The sequence below is a fragment of the Lactuca virosa genome, chromosome 6 (genome assembly GCF_052849685.1).
Source record: "Lactuca virosa cultivar CGN04683 chromosome 6, Lactuca_virosa_CGN04683_v6, whole genome shotgun sequence".
In the NCBI taxonomy this organism is placed as follows: Eukaryota; Viridiplantae; Streptophyta; class Magnoliopsida; order Asterales; family Asteraceae; genus Lactuca; species Lactuca virosa.
Window position 1 is genome coordinate 138,517,637 of NC_136431.1, and position 20,319 is coordinate 138,537,955.

The 20,319-nt window shown below is 40.8% G+C and overlaps 1 non-coding gene across 1 annotated transcript; it reads left to right on the plus strand.

The window, feature by feature from the left end:
• The first annotated feature begins 2,247 nt into the window (after positions 1 to 2,247).
• Positions 2,248 to 2,354, plus strand: LOC145122979 (small nucleolar RNA R71). Its single transcript, XR_013714861.1, has one exon. It is a non-coding gene; the product is annotated as a small nucleolar RNA R71 (small nucleolar RNA).
• The last annotated feature ends 17,965 nt before the right edge of the window (positions 2,355 to 20,319 follow it).

Consider the following 20,319-nt stretch of genomic DNA (forward strand, 5'->3'; position numbering starts at 1 on the left):
ACTTAACTCTAAAGTATCCCACAACTAATTTTTACCAATTAAAAGTTCTTAGATGATGAATTGATACTTCCCTAAAAATGCAAAAACTAAAAGAAAAGAGAATCCAAACCAAACTCGGGTTGCCTCCCGAGAAGCGCTTCTTTTTGATGGAGTCGTGAGCCGGACTCCGTGCCTCGCTACGTTGAATCTTCAGATGAGTCCATCACCAGCTGGATTTTCTGCTCCTTCCATCGTCTCTTGTATGCTTGGACTCGTCGAATGTATGCCTTTTTCGAATTTTCCTTTTTAGCCCTTGCGTCGTCTAAAACAAGCTTCCTTTTGGTCCCTTTTGCTTTCAATTTTTCTTCATTCTTTTTTAGCTTAATAGGAACCTTCTCTTCCTTCACCACTGGAACCTTTTCCTTGGAAGTAGCCTCGTCTTCATCACTTGACAAATCATCGCTTTCCTCACTTATTAAAGTTGTCGGTTTTGTGAATGCAATGACTTCAACGAAAAACGGTACGGATGCTCTCAGTTTGGTGTGTTTAACTTGATTAATTGTCTTTATTTCTCCCTCCATGAGCTTTTCTAATTCTTCAAGTTCATTATCTTTATCAATATTGAACACCTCACCGTTAATATCATATCCTTGAAATCCATCTTGTATTCCAAAGTCTTCCTTAGCATCACCCACCCTCAATGTAAGCTTGGATTCACGAACATCAACTAAAGCTCCAGCAGTATTTAGCAAGGGACGACCAAGAATGATTGTAACATTTACATCCTCCTTCATATCCATGATCACAAAGTCAACTGGGAAAACAAACTTCCCAATTTTAACAAGGATGTCTTCTATAATTCCCCTTGGTTGCGTCACTGAACGGTTGGCCATGTGGATTGTCATCTTTGTAGCCTTCATTTTCTTAATGTTCAGCTTTTGATAGAATGAAAATGGCATCAAATTTATGCTAGCACCGGAATCGGCTAAAGCATAAGTCTTCAAATTGTTACCAAACTCACATGGAAGAATGAGGCGGCCAGGATCTCCCATCTTCTTAGGTATCTCTCCCAATACAGCTTTTGAGCTTTGTTCACTTAGAATCACCTTAGAATTCTTCTTTAGTTGCTGAAGAGTGTCTAACAAGTCTTGTAAAAAAATTTCATATTCGGGAATTTTGGATAACGATTCGACAAAAGGAGTATTAATCGGGATACCCCTCACGTGCTTAATGAACTCCAAATGCTCTCTTTCCAGTGGACTAAGGTCAGCTCGGGAAGGAAACGGTAAAGGCGGACGATAAGCCTCAACGGATTTTGAAGTTTTTTGTTCAGACCATGCCCACGTCGTGAGCATAGACGGCTCACGTCGTGAGCTCGCTATTTCAGCAGAATTTTGATTTTCGATCTTATACTTCTCTGGTTCTAGTTCGGGTTGCTTTTTCTCCACTTCTAATGCTTCTAAGAACTTATAGATTGCCTCATCTTCAGTCTCAATCATCATAACATGGGATTGAGAATTCTTTTCGAGAAATTGTGAAGATAATTTGTTGTTCACCAAAGTAGTTAGTTGACCAATTTGGACTTCGAGATTATGGATTGATGCTTGATGATTTCTTAAGCAATCTTGCTGGTCAATCATCATTTTATGTTGTTCTTTCATCATATTCATGTGTTCCTTTAGCACTGCATCGGTATCATCATGCCTTTTCTCGGATGCTTCCAGAAATCGGGTCAAAATATTTTCCAAGTTTGCTTTGTTTTCGGCTGGTGGTTGCTCTTTTTGATAGAAGCCTCGGCCTGTCTGCTTAAATTTCTCTTCCTTTGGCTTCTTGTATTCCTCATATGGCAGCCACTCTCTCTTTGGTTTTCTCCAATCTTCATCATACTTATCCCCACTCGAGTAGCAAACTTGAGCCCTTTTGTTCCCATACTCATCCAAGTTGCAATCTTTAGTCAAGTGTGGTCCATCACATCGTTCACACCCAACTTTAATTGCATGAATTGATTGGTCCATTTGGGTCAATCTCCGGTCCATAGTATTGAGCATAGCCATCATAGCAGCCATTTCTTCAGAATGTGCACCCCCACTACCTTTTGCTCCATCTTGTCTTGGGTTGTGGTACTCACGAGAGTGTCTTGCGAATTCTTCAACTAACTCCTTGACCTCCCTTGGATTATTCTTTGTCAATGGCCCTTGAGAGTCAAGGAGTTGTCTTGTCATAACATTGACCCCATCGTAGAAAATAGACATCTCTTGTTGAACATTTAGATCATGTTGAGGACAATTCCTTAACAACCCCTTGTAGCGCTCCCAAGCTTCATATAGTGACTCCCCCGGTTGTTGCTCAAAGTTGGCTATTGCCTTCTTGAGTTTAGCTATCTTGGAAGGTGGGCAAAACTGATCTAGAAATTGCTCACGCATTTGAGCCCAAGTAGTGATTGTACCAGGAGGAAGTGCTTTCAACCAGTCTTTTGCAGCTCCTTTGAAAGTGGCTGGTAGCATCCTTAGTAAGACGGTATATCTATTGACATTTGGGACATTGAAGTAGTCAGCAATGTCGTTGACCTCATCTAGATGCTTAAATGCATCCTCATGATCATTCCCATAAAACAGTACATCTTTAAGTGCAGTGAGGATATGTCCCTTCAGCTTGAATGTGGCAGTGGCAGGAATCGCGGGTTGTACTAAACTGGGACCAACATCGTCTCGAATTCGCTTCTTATAAGCTCCCATGGACATTTCTTCAATGTTTGCCATCTTGTCTCTTCTCGTCTTCGGGTTCACTTGTAAATAGTCCAAACTCGGTCTCATATTCGTATTCGGATTCGTTTGGGATCGGTATTCGATCGATGCTCTCAACTTTGCTCTTGTCCTTTGAAGATGAACTTGACTCTCCCGTTTTCTTCCCCGACTTCTTTGAGAGCACTGACTTGAGTTCTTGTAAGGGTGTCTTCTTTGGTGTGTGATCTTCTTTCACGCTTTTTTCTTTCTTTTTGTGAAGGGCGGACTCTGGATCTTCAAGAGGTGGCACCAAAGGTGTGTTGGACCCTCTGGTCATGTACTTCTGCAAGATAAACAAAATAAAAACGTAAAACTGAACTAAAATAGAAAAATAAACTAAAAATTAAAGAAAACTAGAATTCACAGTATTCACGTCGTGAGCCTATAGGCTCACGTCGTGAGTTCTGTAAAAAAAATAAACTATGCTTGGTAATATAACTTTTTGCAGGTTTTACCCCACAAAAAGGATCGATTAATTTAAAGCAAATAAATTAGCAATTACTAAGCCGTTTCCCGGCAACGGCGCCAAAAACTTGATGTGCACAAAAGTACCCACTAATTTTATATTTATAACCTAACGAACTTAACTAAATAAAATGCACCTAGGCAGTGTACCTAGTCGAATTATAGAATAGTTGGGTAAGTCGGGTGTTGATCACAAGGAATGGTGTTAACTAATTAATCTACTTATTATTAACCAAATTATTAATCAAAGGAAGGGGTTTTATCTAATTTTGCGAGTTTAGATGAACTTAATTCTTAGCACAATTCAATCAATAAACGAAACACTTCTGTTAGTTCGAATCCGCTTTCACTCAATGGTTTATAAATTAGTCATGACAATTACTGTTGGTTACCAATTGAGATAGTATTAGTAATTTAGTTCTAAATCTACTAACTTTAATCAATTCATGTAAATCTATGTATGGTCACACAATAGTTAACACTGTAGAGACCCATTTTTATAACGAACGGTGAATGCGGAAGTAAGATATCTCGAGATTAATTGTGTTTTTGTAAGTATGAACACGAAGAACATATTATGAGTTCGTTGAAGAAGACTAAGAATAAAGAGAGAATAATATTGATATTCATGAAGACCATGGTGGGAGAGAAACTCTCCCTGGGTGGGAGAACCCACCAACTTTCTCTCTCTCTCTCTAGATTACATTGTTAGAAAAGTAATCTCTTAGAAAGTAAAATGAGCTAGCTAACTAATAAGATATGACCAACTCTCCCTTTATATAGGAGGGAGAGTATTTACACCATAAATACAATAAAGGGAAAATACAACCTAATAAACACTCATTATTTGTGGAGCATTTCCATGCACCAACATTCTCTCCCTAAATGCTTACAAATGACGAGAGATCCAATAAGTGATACAAGGCTATAATACAGTAATCCGACTAGCAAGTGTGGCAATAAAATGAAACCAAGTGCTGAAATGTCTCTGAAACTCTAAAGTGTCTGTGCAGTCTGAAACTGGTCATGAATCTCTGAAATGAAGGTCTTCGGCTTCAAAGCACAACCAATGAAGCAGAAAAAATAAGATCCAAATCTTCAAACCAGTCATAATCACCCGAAGAAGGAGGTCACCATGAGCAAGTAGAAGATCCAATAAAAGACATACTTCGGCTTCAAAAGTCTGAAAAACATCTCGAGTTCTCGAATCATAATACACCGAAATTCTTCAAAGAATAACCTACTAAAAATGTGAAGCATCCATAAAATGAAGTCCGGATAAAAATAATGTGAGTCCAAAAACATGGTCCAACAATGTCGAAAATTTGATCCAAGGACCAAAAATAAGTGCCACGTCACATTGCCAAAATAATCTTCGTCTTCAACATATCACAAATCCAAACTCGTGAAACCATAAGATCTGAACCGGATGCGAACACAAAATCATCCTGTGGTAGAGTCCGAATAATAAATAATCTGAATCGGAAAACATCGAGTAATGCCAAAATTTTGATCCGTAAAGACCAAAAAGAAGTGCCACATCGCATCACTAAATAAATAATCGTCTTCAGAAGTCTTCAAAATCCAAACTCAAACAATCATAATAACCAAATCCGGATGATATTCTCTCCTTATTTTTGATAACCAATGACCGGATATCAAAAATCAACAAATCATCGGATGGAGAGTGTCGGATACCAAGAGCTAATAGAGAAGCTCTCCCTAGATGTATGAGGGGTCTCGATAAGAAACGAGACAGAGTAAAAGAGATACTCTTGCGGTCATGAGGAAGCGGGTGACATAGTTGCTGAAGCTGTGCTGAGAATAATCTGTTGTGCCAAAAATATATCCAAATATCCAAACTGCGGTGCCGGAACACTTGAAGTGGTCTTCAATAGAGAATAAAGTCCACATGCTCAAGATACATGATTCGTCAACCAAAAATCAAGAGCGACAAGTCATAAAATCCTATAATGTGAAGAATGCGAAACAACTTTGTTGATCAATCGCCGTTGCGGTGCAAGCATCACAAAAATAATATGAAGTCCGACGGCGGTAGGAGTATTCTTCCAATAATAACCGGCATGAAATGAACCAATGTGACAATCCAAGGTTCGGTTGTGACAAAAATTGGTGTTAAAAAAAATAATTGGTGTAAAAAAAATAATAATTGGTTTTAATAAAAAAATTGGCTAAATAAAAATAATTGGCGTTAAAAAAAATTAGCTGAATAATAAATAATTGGTGTTAAAAAAAATTAACTGAAAAAAAAATAATACAAAAAAAATGGCTGAATAAATAAAAAAAATGAAGCCTAAAAAAAATAAGAAGGCTAAAAAAAAAGGGGGGGGGGGGGGCTGATGAGAGGGGAGGAGGGGAGAAGGAGGAAGGAGGAAGGAGGAGGGAGGGGAGGGGCTGAAGGAGGAAGGGGGATCTGGTCGAAGGAGGGGGGGCTGGAGAAGGAGAATCCGAGGTCTAAGGGTGTTGCGGGTCTATGGTGGTTGCGGTAGGAGGTGATTGCGGATCAGAGGGGAAGGCGGAGGTGGAGTTGCGGTCGGATGGCTACGAGTCGGAATGGGTGCGGATGGAGCTGAAGTAGACTTCGGTAGTTGAGGAGGCAAGGGACTTCGGACGAGGACTGCGGTAGTACCGAAGCGGTCCGATACTTCACTCAGCTTGTTGCGGTCCGAAGTGGGAAAGAAGCCTGCGGTCCGAACCGAAGTTGAGAGGCTGCGGTCCGAACCAAAAGACTTCGGTCAGCAGGTTGCGGTAAGGGAAGGCTGCGGTTTTTCGGCTGCTGACCTCGGCTGCGAATAGAAGCTGAGAGGGCTTCGGATCAAGGGCTAAGAAGGGCTGCGGGTAGGCTTCTAAGGGGACTCCGGATGGCAATTTTTGGCTGCGGTCCGGGGGGCTGAGAGGGGCTGAACAGATGACGAAAAATGTTATTTTTTCATGAAAATGATACCGCAAATGCCATTTATTCATATTTTAATGAGAGAATCTTTTTATAAAGCATTCTAAGTCAAAAGTGGGTATTGGGAAGGCAAAAAGAGGAGTGTGTAGGGGGTTTTTAGGGACAAAAGGTGATGGGAAAGGACAATGTCACATGGTTTTTTGTCTTTTTGAGGGAGCAAATAGTGGAATACTCTTTACCCAAAAGAGTAACAAGGACAATTGACTTTTTGCAAACAAATTATCACGTCCAAACTATTCAATTTGAGATCTACAGCAACTAATACATGAGAATCAAAAATCTTCATACCTCATGATGATAAAAGTTGTTGGGAAAGAAAAATCTTCAAAAAGAAATGTTTTTCTCCACTTTCTTCAAGAAAAATAAGCCCATAATCTTGTGTCTTATCATCCAAGGAAAAAATAACTCCCTGGAATACATCTTCAACCTTTTTAAGAGACCACAAAATTAATTTTTCTCCCATTTTTTTCTTCATTTCTTCAACAGAGAAATATTAAGAACTTTAAGAACATCATTTTCCAGCAGAAAATAGAATGAGCAGTAGCAGCAACAATTTATTTTACTAAGATAGAATCACCCAGAAAATAGAGCTAAGAACGAACTTCATAATTTTTTTTTTTGCAGAAACACGGAAAAATCACAAGATAATCACCGAACGGGAGTCGTTCCCTTGAACTAATCGTGAGATCTTCAAGGTACGGCTCTGATACCAATTGTAGAGACCCATTTTTATAACGAACGGTGAATGCGGAAGTAAGATATCTCGAGATTAATCGTGTTTTTGGAAGTATGAACACGAAGAACATATTATGAGTTCATAAAAGAAGACTAAGAACAAGAGAGAATAATAATAATATTGCATGAAGAACATGGTGGGAGAGAAACTCTCCCTGGGTGGGAGAACCCACCAACTTTCTCTCTCTCTCTCTAGATTACATTGTTAGAAAAGTAATCTCTTAGAAAGTAAAATGAGCTAGCTAACTAATAAGATATGACCAACTCTCCCTTTATATAGGAGGGAGAGTATTTACAGCATAAATACAATAAAGGGAAAATACAACCTAATAAACACTCATTATTTGTGGAGCATTTCCATGCACCAACAAACACATAATCAATTATTAAATGGAATTGGAGCTATGTAAGATTGATTTGATTAAACACAATTACAGTCATAATTTGAGTTCTCTAGCACAACCTAATTTAATAATTAATTGTTTTACTAAGATTGGTTTGATCTTAGCTCTAATAATCTAATGTTCACTAAATTACTAGGTGTTCAAATTCATGCAGAATAATGGTCATTAACTACACATAATAAGAAGTTTAAGCAATTAAATTAACAAGTCAAGCATGCTAGGTAAACCAATCAAACACAAGACATAACCAACAAGCAAAGTCTAGTTAATTAAATAAAACCATGAGTTCCAGCTTCATCTAGCTAACAGAAGCAGCTAGATTTAGCTGGACATTCTAGCAACTAAGCAAACAAAATCCATAATCGAAAACATAATAAAGTGTACCAAACTATGAATCAAAGTATGAACTTCTTCTTCCTTGGTGTTGAAACCCTATTCCCGAACTTCTTTTTCTCTGAAAATCGTCTCCAGGAACCCTCCAAGGCAGCCAAAAGTTCTTTTCAATCGTAATGGCCAAGAGTTTTTTATACTTTTCCCGAAAGCCGTGATTCACGTCGTGGTAGGAAGCTCCACGACGTGATTTGAGAGTTATCTGTATCGGGCAAGGATTCTTGCTTCACGCGTACTTATCTTCTGGAATACTCATGACGCGTCGCGGCCTGCTAGTTCACGTCGTGGCCTCAAATAAATCCGTGAATTTCTTCAACTTTTGTACTCCAAGTCTCAAATGTTCCAAGTATTGTCAATTCTAGTCCCTTTCTTCGAAAATGCTTTACTTTGGTTGCAAATAACAATTTATCTTTATAAGTACCATAATTCCATGCAAATAACCAAAATATCAATACAAATGTAGATAAATATTGCCTAAAAATATGCATAAATTGGCAATATCAATCCTTCAAGGGCTAGGAATGATGAAAGTTGATTCAGTACCAAATCCTCTTTCGCACTCATAAAATCTTCACTGCAAATCGGTGCGAACGTTCGCAGACTTTCGCAGTCAACTGTTCATTCACAGTCTGTTTTATGGATGCGAATCAATGTGAACGTTCGTAGTAGTTCGCAGAGCACTGTTCATTCGTGGTTTGGTATTTCATATATCATTTTGTACATTTTGTATATCCTTGCTTATCTTTATTTTCAATTTGCATATTTTATTTTTTTTACTTAATTTTTTTTTAAATTTTATTTCATTTTCAGAAAATCTCCAAAAACCAAAAATAATTTATTTTTTTTATTTGATTGTTTTTCAGAAAAATCAAAATCACAAAAATATTTTTAATTTGTGTCTATTTTTATTTCTTTTCTTTTTACAAAATATCAAAAATTCCAAAAATTATAGATTCACACCAAGATCATAGACGAAGATGTTCGCAACATTTATCCACTCGTGTGATGAGGTAGGTATAAATATCGTTACTTATGTATTAGCTAAGTGTCCCTAGAAGCATGCTGCTGCATGTTGACCTAAGCCTCAACGACTCAACTGTGAAGCCTTAATGAGTTGATACCACCAATCAATTCTTCCAAATCAGGCTGCGAATTCACATTAGTCATGAGCTACTTTACTCTTCTCGCATTGAGTTAAGAGTTGTCTGCATGGTCACTTTTGCATTGCAGAGGTACTTTCACTTTGTTGTAACCACCTACTCTCTTCTCCATCACTTTCGTATCCATAAATGTAACCCTTGAGACTCTCAGAAATTACCATTGAGGTTTATGGTTACACAAACATCTGTGTTAATGATCTTAGTTTCGTTCTACCACGAACTGAGTGAAACCCAAAATTCAATACCTTATATGAATTGACGGTGAACAATCAAGCGTTCTAGTATTTTCACCCAAGAATTAACGAAAGTCCACGTTCGTGGTAAGTACCAAGAAATCTCTTTTCTTTTGAGAGATCCTAATGAAATGTTCTCGTCCCAAGACATTTCTTCCAATGGATCCAGTTTATTTTTTTTTTAGATTTCAATATTTTTCCAAGTCACTTAAATACATTCCAAACCTACTCGTTCAACTGGCTACATTGGTCACACGAGTACCTTTTCCAACTTTCGCACTGATGTCAAGTTCGTAGTTTGGATGAAGGATGAAGCACCTTTATAAGCCTTATTAAAAGATGCCTTTTAGTGTTTCTCATCAAACATTTGATCGTATTCAACAGGAAACCACACAGACACTTCTTAGTCTCTCTTGACTATGAAGGAATAGATCTTTGACTGGGATCCATAGATTTATGTCTCTAGTTAGACATCACAACATCCCACAGATAAACTTCGTTTTATTTCTTTTTCTTTGACACTCTTGCACGAAGATCTTAATGATTTTACAAAAGTCTAGTTCGTGGTTACAAATAATTTTCAGGTTCGCAATTGAATTCAACGTGCTTTCTTTACTGCGAAAGGAGATGAGCTGACGCGGCAAGTTTTAAAAGATAAGAATTCAAACGAGCACGTGAAAAGTTGAACGGACAGATACTAATATGCCGCGTGACGCATGCTTCTGACTTATCACAGCTGTCAAATCGCGCTTTTTCAGGCTACGGTTTAGTTTTCAAGATACTCTCTCGGATTTTCCTCACCAAATCAAATCGTATATAAGGGTTTTGACGGTTCCATATCTCTTTACCACTTTCAAATTCTCTAAACGATTTATGGCGATCACAAAGCTCTCCACTGTTCATCTTCTTCTTTAAGCTTCATCAATGGCGGCTTCATCAGAGAATCTTTTTGTTCAAGACCAAACTGCTCATTCGTCTCTTCTGGCCGTTAAGCAACATCAAAACCTCATCATCGATCTTGATCCAGTCAGATATGATCCCTTTCTATTACCTTTGATTGAGTGCTTGAAATACTCCCCTCTCACCATTGCTTTGTCTCAAGTTGAGAATGTTCCACTATCGATTCTCTCCAAAGCATACACAACTGCCAACTATGTCAAGGAAGAACAAAGGATATACTTCGACATCCATAATCACACAACCTCGATTTCCAAAGCCCGTTTCTGCAATCTGTTAGGGTTTCCTCAGTCTGAAAACATGGTCAACCCAGAAACCATCTCCAATGCTGCTATCTTGGAAATATTTTATCAAATGGGGTACAAGGAAACTCTCACTACTGTTTCCAAGTTCAAGAAACCCAATCTTCCACCTACATGGAACGCCCTATTCACTATCTTGTTCAAAGCATTTTCTGAAAGGGTCACTGGCAATGACTGTGCAAGCAAGCTTTTCATGGGTCTGATGTATGGTCTGTATACTGGTCAAAATGTTGACTATGGTTCTATCCTCTGGGCTCAACTGATCCAGAGCACTCACTCTGTTACTCGTCATAGTGAGGTCTCATGTGCGAGATTCTAGACCATCGTCGTCAACAGGGCAATCAAGCAGCTCAAGATTCCAGTGATGTCTGATGCACTGATGGCTTCCATTGCAACACTCCATACAACTGGTATCATTATGGCGGATAGATCAAAGTTTTCCTTCATTGACTCAATTCCGGAGGTTATGTTTCGTGATGTTCCTCCCTCAAGCAAAATTCTAGAGGGTTATCACGCTCTTACTCCTTCAGGACCTAGTCCATTGACTGACGAGTTTCAAGCAATTTTGGCTGAGGCAGATAAAGCCAAGAAAGGGGGCAGAGGGTCTAAGAAAGCTACTAAGAAAGACACTGCAAAAGAAGGACCTTCCGAGGCTGCGAAACCTCCCTCTAAGAAGCGAAAGGCTCCTGCTGCTTCAACTGTTGCACCAAAGCGAAGGAAGCAACCTGCTAGAAAGCGAAAGTCTCCCACTCCTACTCCATCTCAGAGTGAAGGAGAAAATTCTGACTCCGAAACTGAGTCGGACATTCGCATTGAGGAGGATCCACCTGTTCGTAATGAATAAGATGAGCCCATTCGCACTGAAGAACAACCACCTGTTCGCAATGAAGAAGGAGAACAGATTCACAATGAACCACCTATTTGCATTGAGGCTTCGTCTCCGGATCATGAGGTAACTCCACCACTTAATGATTTTGTTCCTTCTCCACCTTCCTCACCAAAAACAACTACTTCTATCCCAATCACCATCGCACCCATGCCGCCACCAGTATCATCTCAACCATCCACAACTATTCCAGTCTCAATCCCTATTCTCACCGAATCCACCATTTCGCACCACACCTCTGCTACACCTGCAAGCTCAGTCAACGTATCTGATACGGGGGCTAACACTTCATGTTTTTCAAGCCATGTTACACCACCCATCTCTCCCATTCGCACTGATGACTCTGAAATGCTTTTCGAAGATGATGAAGATGATGATTTGGACGGATTCGCTTACAGTCCTTTTCAAATAAGGATTGACAGTGAAGATGAAGTCTCCACTACGAAAGGGGAACTCAAATCTCTTCATGAGAAGATTGACCAGCTGCTTCTCGCATCCCAAGTCTCCACCACTGAGGCTTACTCCAAAGTTTTTGTTGAATCAATCCTTGAACGAGTTACGAAGGAACATTCTGCCAATGTCTCTACTTTGTCCAAGGCAGTTTCTGACTCTACTGATGTCTGCAAGGCTACGACCGAAAAAGTCGATAAACCAATTGCTGACACAAAGGAATTCATGGAGGATTACAAAACCACCTACAACGCCAACACAGTGACTGCGAACAAGGCTATTCAGAACGTTGGCGCCTTGTTCCAAACGGAAAAGGCGAACTTTGTTGAGCTTCGCAAGGCGCTTCAGTCTGATCATGAAGCATTCCAGTCTTCTATCGCTACGAAAATCATAAAGCTTCAGGAGGATCTGGCGACAGAAAATAATATCATTGATGCTCTTGCCATCAAGGAGGAAAAGTGTAAAGTGTTGGAAACCAAGCTTCACTACGCTGAAAAGCAGGTCGATGATTTGCTAGCAGAGAAGGCAGTCACGCCCAGTTGTATCTCCGATGTCACTGGACTGCTCTCTGATATCATTGAGACTCGTGATCCAATGATCTCCATAACAGTAAAGAAGCATTTGTCTGAAATGCTAAGACCCGTGTTTGCTATGTTACACTGATTGGAGGGTGTTTCGAAACCGATGTCTTTTCCGAAACAAGGGGAGAAGGCAGCTCCAAAGTTCAAACAAATGAACCCCCCAAAGCTCCAATTAAACCTCCTATCATCAAGCAAGAACCAAAGAAGAAAGAAAAGCTATTCAGTGAAGAACCCATTATTGATGATAGTGAAGACGAAGAGCCTGATGAAGTTGAGCTTAAAAGGCGGAAGGTTCGCGAGGCAGAGATTGATGAACATGCTCGCATCGTCATAGAGGCAGAAGAGAAAGAAAGAGCTGAAAAGGAAGCTCATGTCACTCTTAAAAGCAAAATGTTGTTATTTCCTAAGTGGACCCTGAAGCACATGCAAAACCAAGCTGTGGATATGCCAAGCCAGTATTGGTTGGATCCAATTGCTTCTTTTGAAATCCAAAACACACAGGATTCACAATTGGACATGCCTATCACACCAAAGGCGTTCAGGTTTCGTGCCTTTGTAAAGGTTGCTAATGTTCCTTTCACAGACAGCACTGCAGATCAAATGTTGTTTGCCTTCTACTTGAAGCACATGAAGCCCCGATACGAGACTTGGAGTGGGAGCAAGATTATTGTTGTGAAGGTCACTGGGCCGATCGAGACCGAAAGCTTCCCTAATGCGAAGTTTAAAGTTGCGAGAGGATCAACATCTCAAGCCTGCAAATTCACTCTCGCATACCTGCCTTGTTTGAACCCCCATGACTGGATGGTAATATATACAATATTCAGTTGAGAAACAAGGAGAAGTACGAACCTGTGGTGTCCCATCTTCAACTTTTGATCAAGTCTTATATTCAATAAGTTGGAATGATGGATGTGGAGATTGCCACTGTTTTGAGGCAAAAACCAAGCGTTGTTCCGAAGGAAGCTCCGAAAGACTTCGAGAAGCTCAAGCCAAATTTTTTTTTCAAGGAAGGATGGTTTGTGGTGTACACGTCTAGAGATCGTCCAGGAGCAGATCGACGCAAGTTATACTTTCATCTCGAAGACAAACACTTATTTACTACTTCCTGTCTGGAGTTTATTTTGGAGCTGGTTGCGAAGTTTAGAGGCAACAACAAGGACGATGTGAAGGGTTTCACTGATGTGATCACTTGGTATATTCAAGTTCGCAAGCTGCTAATGAGCTTCATTCCTAAGGTCTACGAAGTGTAGAAGCGAATCAAGAACTAAATGGTTATGGTCTCAACTGACGCAAAGGGGAGATTGTTGAAGATTAAGTGTTGCGTCATTGGGCCTGTTTTGTTTAGTCCATTTTGTATAAACAAGTTGGGCTTGTCCACTCGTATTTACTGTTAGGGTTATAGTATATAAGGTTCATGCATGCTACGTATTTTAGTTAACTTTGATAATTATCTTTGTAACCCTACTTTACGCCTCTACAGAAGAAATTCTTCATTGAGTTCTTCTGAGGCGTGACTATTAATCATTCAGCACCAGTTTGATCATATCGTGTTCTTGTTTACCTGTTTTAATCTATTCGATCATTAAGGATTTATTCCTATCATATATATATATATATATATATATATATATATATATATATATATATATATATATAATTTATAATACTATAAAGTATAAGGTTTGAATTTTAACTTTTAAAACTCTAGGGTTTGGAATTAAAGTTTTCTAAAGTGACTTTACAAATTCCAAAACTTGAGGACAAGTTTTGAAACTATTCAAAACCTTTCATATTCAATAACTTATGAGTTTTAATGATTTTAAAGAAAAGACTTTTGGAACTCCATAACTTGAGGACAAGTTATGGAGTCCATTAAAAAGCATTTAGATCAAGAATTACACTGACAAACAGTTTGCAAATAATTCCTATGATCTACCAAAACTCATAAGCATGAACATACATATCAACAATTTTCAAGAATCATATAAACATATATAAAACTTGAAACTTTGATAATAGCCTTTGAAAATGGATTAGCATAATCATTACCACACCAAAAACAAATTTTATAAGTCCAAAACAGTTTAGGGTAATGATTATAGTCCATTTCCAGCAACAAAACTCGAAATTCTGCACTCTGGGCCTCCTACTCGCTGAGTGCAAGAACCTACTCGACGAGTAGGATGAGTTTTCACTTGGACTCGTCGAGTCCCCCCATGGACTCGGCGAGTCCACTGAACAGTGAGCAAAAATTCGACTTTTTTCAGCAATTTGCATCAAGTATAATGAAAACAAGCTTAGTCTCTGATACCACTGATGGGTTTTGAGCATTCTAACACAACTATGGTGTACATGCAACCCTAGAAACCTTGGATCTATGTTTTCTCTAATATACATGCAAATTTGATTTTCCAAGGTTCTCATCCTAACTAGCATGTTATGGGGTACTTGTAATATAAAAACTAGTAGAATAATATACCTTTCTTGTTGCTTGGATTCCTTAAGACCTTGTGAGCCTAGCACCCCAAATGTGATGCCTCAAATGCTTCACACAACACCACAACTCTTAGAATAACTTGAGAGAAGTACACTTGAGCACAAATTCGGCTAGCCCCCCTTTCTTATGTCTTAGTTGCCGATTTTGCTCCATATGAGGTCCTTTATATAGTATGTCACATGTAGGGTTACACCATGTAAACGCTAATGTGCATGGCTTTTTATTTCCCCCCATAATCAATGGGTTTTAACCTCCATGGAGCACCCAATGGGTCCTAGCCCAATCTAGTGAATCATAGATCATAAGCCCACTATATAAGAATGAATGATTTACATAATCAATCCTCATTCATTTAATTAGTCTCTTTTGATCACAAAATTAATTCCAAATTAATTCTTGATCAATACTAATTAAATAATATGATTTCATATTAATATATTAGAGCTTATAATATATTAACAAATCATAAGTGTCCTTTTTCTCATTTTGTCTATCCAATTGTTATAATGCCATGCAACCCAAATGGACCATGCCAAGTCGGGTCAAGTACATACTAAATATAGTTATGGACTTAGACACCTTATCCAACAATTGATAGCTCGAGGATTTGTCGGACCAACAGCCATGAATTATCTGTTTGATTCAGCAGTGCGAGATGAGTTTCCTCACTGGGTTTAGCGGGTCGAAGGCACCAATGCCGACCCATGATTATGCTATGTTAGTATGCTAGCTGTCTGCGTGACTTTTACATGTGTTATGTGCTTATATGTTTACCGGACAGGGCCAGATGCTGGGCGGGGCCCGATGACCATTTTGTATGCTATGTATCTTTGTGATTATCGCATGTGTATATGTTTACTTGATATATGTTATATGTTATATGTATGTTGGGCGGAGCCCGATCTGTTTACTGAGCGGGGCTCGATGACAGGGCGGGGCCTATTATATGTTATTATGTATGGTATGTGGTATTTTGGGGAACTCACTAAGCTTTGTGCTTACGATTTTCAGTTTATGTTTCAAGTACATCTGGTTCCAAGGGGAAGAGCTCGGGTTGTCTGCATCGCAAAAACCACATGGATTCCGCTTTTGAGATATCACTCTGATTGTTCTGATGTTGAGATACTTGTTTTCATTTGAGTTGTATGAATAATGTTTTTGGGATACTGTTTTAGTTAAATTAAAAATGAAATTTTTGGATCATATTTTTGGGACGTTACAAGTTGGTATCAGAGCCTTGTTTTGAGGGATTCGGGCACAATCTCGGGTATGTCTGAACTCAAACTGAGGGTTTAGTAAAGTTTTTTTCAAAAAGAAATACAAGTTTTTTAAGAAAATGGTTTTTCTAAAATAAGACGGGGTGTGGTGCATGCAATCATACGAGCTCAAGTAAGTTTTCCCAACATACCCATACATGTTATCTGTTATGCTTTGATGATGTGAATCTGTGAATCGCATGCTAGTTAGGGCTAAGGATCTGCTCAGTTTTTGCATGATAGAATGCTAGGAGAGATGCCTTTGTATGTCTATTATTTGAGCTTGTAGAATTGCATGCTAGTACTGATTAATGAGTGATAGGGTGGCTTGATTACGCAATGTTTGAACCTGGTTACTTGCTGCCTGAATGCTGCTTGCTTTGTGCTTTAAAGGAGTTCTAACTAGCTTTATCTAACTAATAAGCGAATATTCTAAGTTACATATTATGATAACTAAATAATTTGAGAAGGCTAGGTTTTAACTCTATTGTGCAGCTCTTGTCTGAGTCCAACCGTTGTAGTGTGAGACCTCTCATTCGAAGAATTATCTGGTTGTTGTATTATGTAATCGTATTCGTGAGCTACTTAGAGGAAGTTAGCGGGAGTTCCTTCTGCAGTTGATGGCGGAGAGTGGAGTGAAGTTTGCCCTAGGAAAACCTAGGATGAGATATAGTGTTGGGAGCTTTATTTGAGAGGGATAATCGTATGGATATAGAGTGACTTGGTGGAGTCAAGGCAATCCTTGAGGAAAGTACGGATAGATGTGGAAGGTAGTATAGGCCCGTACTACTGAAAGCAGAGGATACGTACTCGATTCAAGGAGGGTTGCGATAACACCAGGGAACTTGTGGAGTTGTGATTCCCTCGATTTATATATTTTGATGTGTATTCTGATGGTTTATCTGGTCTATTTTCAGTATGGTGACATTGAGAGGCAGATCTATTGGCAGTTCTAGTGTCGGTGAGGGTTCAGGCTCAGGTTCTGGAGTCGGGTAGCTTGATGACCAGACGAGGGAGTTCATCTCGTCTAAGATTACGCGCAGTATCCTTGAGCAGACTCTTGTGATCTTTGGCACGATCAAGGAGGGTATACTGGAGATTCTTGATGAGCGGTAGAGCGCCTTTTGCGCTGAGATGGTGGCTTTTGTTGGGACGCGATCTTTGACATTCAGGGAGTTCCAGGCATATGGAGCTCCAGATTATTATGGGGCGTGGGACCCGATAGCGAGAAAGAGGTGGTTAGTGGATGTTGCTAACGCTTTCCATACCAGTCGTTGTCCCGAGGGAGACAAGGTCATACTAGCTTCCTGCCTTTTGAAGGACAGGGCATGAGACTTGTGGGAGGAGGTAGGGCGTGCAGTGGGTGATGTCATGGGATGATTTCTCGACCAGGTTCTGAGTTGAGTTTGCACCGATGATTGAGGTGTAGCAGTTGACGCGAGAGTTTCAGGATCTCTTCCAGACTACTGAGACGGTGGTTGAGATCAGCACTATGTTCAGGGAGAGGTCGCTTCTGGTTCAACAATATATGGTGGACGAGGAGATGAAGAAGGCCCAGTATCATGAGATGTTGAGGAGTGACATTCGACAGTTTGTGAGCCAATCCAGTTGTAAGATGTTGGAGGATATGATAGATCGAGCTAAGGAGAGGGAGATTGACCTGGAGATGGAGAATAAGAGGAAGCCTGAGTATAAGTCGAGTGCTGAGGGTTTAGGCAAGAGGCCCATGGTATCTGATTCTAGACCGAGAGGCCATCAGGCACATAGCCGCTGTGGCAAGTGCGACAAGATGCACGAGGGGGCGTGCAAGGTGGGTGGTTCTGGTTGCTTCAAGTACGTTCAGACTGGTCATATTAGCAGTGATTGTACTGCTACCACCACCACCACCCCGGGATCTGATTTGATTTGCTTTCATTGCAATCAGAGGGGCCACAAGAAGGCCTGTTGTCCGAGTTTAGCTGCAGCAGGACCGATATCAGCACTCGCTCCTGCAACTCTTCGGATTACTGACGGCCTCCAGAGCCAGGCAGACGCGCCTGTGTCGAAGAGCAGGGCTTTCCAGCTGACGGCAGAGGAGGCGTGTGCAGCTCCCAATATGGTGACGAGTATGTATATTCTCATTATCTCTTTATTTATATTGAATTGCCTGCTTATGTTTATATCTTTTATTTTAGGATCGTTCCTTGTGAACGGTATTTCTGCTTTGGTATTGTTCGATTCGGGGGCTACCCGATTGTCTGTATCGCTTGCGCTGAGCAAAAGGTTTGTCGGGGCTCCGAGGGAGCTGGATTGTCCTCTTGATGTTGAGATTACTGACGATAGGATTGTTCGGGTTGTGAGGGTTCATCCGAGGTGTACTCTTCAGTTGTTCAGTGAGCAGTATTTGGTGGATTTGGTTCCCATTCCGTTGCGTAGGAACAAGGTCATTGTGGGCATGGATTGGTTGAGCCCTAATGGGGCAGTGATCGACTGTGAGCAACAGTTAGTTCGGGTTCGGACCCCAAGTGGGGGAGAGTTGGTGACTCATGGGGAGAGACCGCAGTGTAGGTTGGTTTTGTGTTCTGCAGCAAGGGCCAGACGCTATATTCAGCAGGGTTACTCCGGTTATGTTGCCTATGTCATGGATACTCGGGATAAGGGTAAGGTGACCATGGATGATGTGCCGATTGTGCGGGATTACCCGGATGTATTCCCGGAGGACTTGCCTGGGGTGCCTCCAGAGAGGTAGGTTGAGTTCAGGATCGATTTGGTTCCAGGCGGCTCCGATAGCCAAAGCACCGTATCGGTTGGCTCCTTCCGAGATGCAGGAGTTGTCTATACGGCTATAGGAGCTGTTAGATAAGGGATTTATTTGGTCGAGCAGTTTGCCTTGGGGAGCACCGATTCTGTTTGTGAAGAAGAAGGACGGGTCTCATCGTATGTGTATCGACTACCGGGAGTTGAACAAGGTAACGGTGAAGAACCGTTATCCACTTCCGAGGATTGATGATCTTTTAGACCAGCTTCAGGGTGCATCTTGGTTCTCCAAGATTGATTTGTGATCGGGTTATCATCAGATGCAGGTTAGGGATGAGGATGTGCAGAAGACAACTTTTCGGACCCGTTATGGTTATTACGAGTTCGTGGTGATGCCTTTTGGGCTCACCAATGCTCCAACCGCGTTCATGGATCTCATGAACCGTGTGTGCAGGCCGATGCTGGATCGGTCTGTGATAGTATTTATTGATGATATCTTGGTTTATTCCAAGACTCAGGAGCATCACGGGGAGCACTTGAGGGAAGTGCTGGAGACATTGAGGAGGGAGCGACTTTTCGTAAAGTTCTCCAAGTGTGAGTTCTGGTTGTGCGAGGTGCAGTTTTTGGGGCACCTTGTCAACCAGGATGGTATTCTAGTCGATCCGGCCAAGGTTGCTGCAGTGGGAGGTTCCGAGGTCTCCATCTGAGATTTGGATTTTTTTGGTTTAGCGGGTTATTATCGGAGATTCATCCAGGATTTCTCCAAGATAACTGTTCCTTGACCCGATTGACAAAGAAGACGGTTACATATCGTTGGGGCCTGAGCAGTAGGCAACTTTTGAGACTCTTACAAAACGGCTGTGTGAGGCGCCGATTTTGACCCTGCCGGAGGGTGTCGATGATTTCGTGGTTTATCGTGATGCTTCGATCTCTTGATTAGGGGTGGTGTTGATGCAGAGGGGCCGCATGATCGCCTACACCTCGAGGCAGCTGAAGCCTCATGAGATGAATTATCTGACGCATGACTTGGAGTTGGGGGTCGTGGTTTTTTCCCTCAATATTTGGCAACATTACCTCTATGGCGTTCATTGTACTATCTACACGGATCACAAGAGCCTGAGGTATTTGATGGATCAACCGAATCTGATATGCGGCAACGCTGGTGGTTGGATGTGGTAAAGGACTATGATTGTGAAATCCTTTATCACCCGGGAAAGGCCAATGTGGTGGCCGATGCTCTTAGCCGCAAGGCGGTCGCAGCTCCGATCAAGGATATATGCTTGAGGGTGACTGTGATTACTCCACTTTTGGAGCGGATTCCGGAGGCACAGGTTGATGCTATGAAGGAAGAGCACCAGAAAAGCGAGTGTATTGTGGGTCAGGTGGCTTCCTTCGATTATGATAGTCGTGGTTTGTTAACTCTGCATCGGCGAGTCTGGGTTCCTTACTGGGGCGGTGTGCGCCAGATTCTGATGGAGGAGGCTCACAAGTCGAGGTTCTCCATCCATCCCTGGGCAACGAAGATGTATAG